Source organism: Dendroctonus ponderosae, unplaced genomic scaffold (assembly GCF_020466585.1).
Source record: "Dendroctonus ponderosae isolate FM_Combo_2020 unplaced genomic scaffold, Dpon_F_20191213v2 Dpon_F_20191213_1, whole genome shotgun sequence".
Classification (NCBI taxonomy): Eukaryota; Metazoa; Arthropoda; class Insecta; order Coleoptera; family Curculionidae; genus Dendroctonus; species Dendroctonus ponderosae.
The window spans coordinates 60,180,459-60,184,941 of NW_026017110.1; positions in this window are offsets into that span (position 1 = coordinate 60,180,459).

The window sequence follows — 4,483 nt, forward strand, 5'->3', positions numbered from 1 at the left end:
AATCAGAATTGATCCTTTTCCGCAATAAACTAATTTTAGAGCAATACGCGTACTCGGTGAACGCTCTATTCTCGCTCAATTTGATCGGTAAATTATTCGTTTGGGATAAGCACTGAAAAATCATTTTCAGTTTTATAAATCTGCACTTGTTTTTGGGGATATTATTCTCAACACTCAATCCTTCAAAGCCGTTTTCAACAAAAAACTATTAATTTGGAACAAAGTTTTACATAAATTGCTTTTACAGCACATCGAGTCGGATATCGGTTTGTAATCAGATTAACAAATTTTCGTGCTTCTGGACAATCATCCAATCAGAATTAATAATTGCCCTCTATATATCAGTTTTAAAGCTGAACTGCGATCCGTAACAGGCTCGTTAAATCGATCGTTAAATTATAGATTTCAAATAATTGGCAATTCAGTTTTCGCTATGAAATTTCAAAGCGAATAATATCTCTGTACCTGAAAGTATCACTTTACGAAAATCAAAGTTTACATGGATAATTTAAGCACATTCTCGTTTTGACTGTGCCAATAGAATTGTATTAATTTAACGGTACAGTACACCACACTTGCCCATCAATTCTTAAGAAATATACATTGAAACAGTTATGATCAATCAACATTCGTTCGTAATACAGATTTTACTAATTCCACATTAACAACCTCGCTAACAAATTCGCAAAGCTCATTTATATGGAATAAAACGTTGAGCCCAAATGGCAATTTAAAATTCGTGAGTGCATCCATTACATGCCGGTCTTCCAGCTTAAATTCATTGGTCAATTCCATATATCATATAATTGGAAAATTATTTTTTTGAATTATATACACTGGACCACACGATTTGAAAAGCGGTAATGAAAATCGACAAATATAAAATAATTTCAGTTATTCTTTGATTGTTTTCCGCTCCAAACTGAGCTATAGAAATGTTGAAGTATTCAGTAAATTCAGCTACTATACGTAAAATGGAAACTGGCGTCGTTTAAAATGGAATTCTTTAAAGCTCAGCCTGTGCCATTTGTGAGTTTTAATTTCCCCTCATCAGCATCGACCATGATTCATAATGACAATGAAAATGACCATAAAACAAAGCGAGTAAGGCAAATTAAAAATGGAGTAACTGAATAATTAGGTTCTAAAATATTTAAATGGAGCGGTCGGTAATTTTATTTTTTAAGAAGATAAATAAGTTATGCGCTGCCAGGGCAATACTAACTCTGGAAAATTTAAAGAATATAAATGATATCGAATTAATCTTCTCTTTAAAGAAGTTAAGATTACCGAGTTGCGATAAAATAGGAAAAAAACTTAATTGCGTTATATATTATGCTTTTCTCATATTATATTTTCAGTAGCACATCGGCCATTAGTCTGAATTAAACAAAGGAACAGTATCAGCTTGGAATATTCCTGTGAAAAAATGTTTAGTTCGATTTAACCAAGAGCATTGACTCATTACACGTAATCCTGCACAATTGGCGAAACTATCGTGCTTTTTGCTATCGCCATCGGGATTATATCGAGACTGTTGCGAGAATTTGCAAATCGGTTTGCCAGAATACCAAAATCCGGCGGACACTTGAAAAGTCATCAACAATCTCATCATATGCGTAAGAAATAATGATGAATCAAACTACTCATTTGGACTTGTTGTCTTACGAAAATCCAACCGTTTTATTTACGTTATAAACCTGGAAATGAATCAATCCCTAATCAAAACTACACTACACTGCTATAAAGACAATTTGGCCACAATAAAAACGAGTAATAACACGTACAAAGAATATATCCGAACATATACATCGAAAGGCTTAAAGCGGGGGTGTTGCCTGTCTCCCACCGTATTTAAGATATATCCAGACCGATCCCTTCAAGGGTGGATAAGAAACCGCGGAAATATGGGTCTAAGCGTGGGAGACGCCACCCTTTACAGCCCTTTTTGCAGATGACCAGGTAGTGATAGCTCAAGCTAAAAGAAGAGTATGAGCAAGCGGGACTTAATAAATAATAAAGAAATAAAATAAAAATAAAATAATAAAGTTAAACAAGTGTGAATACTTAACAGCAGGCAATGACGAATGTAAATATATCGAAGAATATCGGCATTGAACAGGAAACATTTTGTATGGTTCGGACGCAGAAAAGGATTTGGACAACAGACAGGGTGGTTTTTTAGTGCGATGGAGTCCATTATTTGCGATGGTGTTCAACTTTCGAAAAATAGTTCCATATAAAAGTTGTTGACGCACAAAGTGCGCACATTTTAAAAATATCTTATATGATACAGAGCGTCTCAGAAACGCGAGGCAAGATCAAAGTGTATTTTTTTAAATAGAACTACCCATTTTTCATTAGCTCATGAAATGCAGCTTGAAACGCTGTATATGCACTTTTGTTTTATATATTCTATGTTTTTATTTTTATAGGCTTATGCAGTTTTATTGAATTTTATAAAACGTTGCACTTTTCTTCATTGATTATGTCAAATATCATCAAATTTTGACACTGATTTATTGACTTCCATAGCCACCTTACAAAATGTAACAACTTTTTGAAAGTTTTATACAAAATAAATTATAATTTGAAAACGGTTGATTGCACAGCTTAAAGTGTAAATGCAAATTTGTAACTTTGTAAATTGTCTATCTAGCGACGTATAAATATACAGGAACTTCCATTTGAAAAACAAAAGTTATATTGCGTTAAAAAGTTTTAGATTGAAGTCCACATTGTTAACACCAAATCAAAATTAATTCCTGGGTTTCAGTCATTTATTGTCTCTATTTATCAATTAAAATACGTTTAGGTGTTTTCACCATCATCAGTTTTCAAAAACTGATGATGGTGAAAAACACCGAAACGTATTTTAATTGATAAATAGAGACAATAAATGACTGAAACCCAGGAATTAATTTTGATTTGGAATTGAAACACAGTCGTCAGGAAAGTATGTACAATTGTTAACACCCTGTACAATTTATTGATATTTTGGTTGAATAGAATTCTTAAAGGAGCTGTGGTGATTGGAAAGACATATTTTTTTGTATCTTTTACTGCTTTTTTTGCTTCTTCAATGAATTTTTAGATACCATGTTTTTAAGCAAAATTTTACTAAAGCAGCGATAATCTGCCAACGTCCCAAGTAAGAAAAAAACAATTTACGGTGCATCAGCCGCGTTTCAAGCTGCATTCCATGAGCTAATGAAAAATGGGTAGTTCTATTTAAAAAAAATGCACTTTGATCTTGCCTCGCTTTTCTGAGACGCTCTATATCAGATAAGATATTTTTAAAGTGTGCACACTTTGTGTGTCAACAACTTTTATATGAAACTATTTTTCGTTGAACGTCAAACACCATCGGAAATAATCGACTTTTTGGCACTAAAAAACCACCCTGTTGATGGCCAAGAAAAATCCTATAGTGGAATCGGCCGGAAAAAGGAAAAGAGAAAGAGCTGAAGGAATGACGTGGATGATGCAATGAAATCTAGAAACTTAAACGAAGAAATGAGTCCTGAAAGAGAGGCGTCGTTGAAACCGGACATGAACTAATTTTTATTTTTAAAAATTGTCCGGCTCCTCTGAAACTGATGGTCAAAGTTCTTGAAAAAAAACATGTTTTCCGAAATATCGGGAGAATCGTACGACGGATTTTAACGAAATTCACGTTGTGAATTTGTTCCTATGTAATGGTGCGTCCAGACCCAACTAGCCAAGCCTGAGTCGAGCTTGAGCCGCGGTGAAATGCCTTTGATGTTTCGTCAAAAACACCGACAGACGATCGATTTTCTGCCGGTGTTTAGTCGAAATATCCAAGAAATTTGATGTGAAGCCTTAGTTGAATCCCACAACACCCTATATCATTTATCGTCCTGTTAATGAATGTCGGAGAATAAAATGGGAAATTAGAAAAGATAGCATTTTGCCTAGTAGGCTAAAGGTACGGCGCGTTAAACCTTTTATAGTATCTCCAAAGTGCCATAAATCGAAAGGCTAAAATAGCGATTTTATGACTAAAACATATGGTAACTCAGCCATCGTCTTTTCGGAACTTCAAGTAGTTGTATTCGTAAAATCGGACTTTTTATTTCCCCGAGACGAACAGATGCTTTTAGATTAAAAACGGGTTTTTAGTAAAATATGTTTCAATACGATCCCAATTTTTAAAAAACGAGCTGTCCACCGCGATTTATGTTTTATCTTATAACAGAAGTGATCGAGAGGACTTTCTTTGCCATTTCGGGAAGTGATATATAATTCCAATATGGCCCTCTATCCAGTGGACCAGGACGCTGGTAGGGGGAAAGAAATTTGCGAGAAAAAACACGTTAGTTGAAAAAAGTGAGGGCTTCAACATATAGGGAATTTGACATCAGCTGGCTTTCACCGAAAGGGAACGTGAAGCTTTCCTTAGAATGAACTCCTGAGAATGGAAACTGGCCGAGAAGTTCCACAAAACCATAAAGTCTCAGAA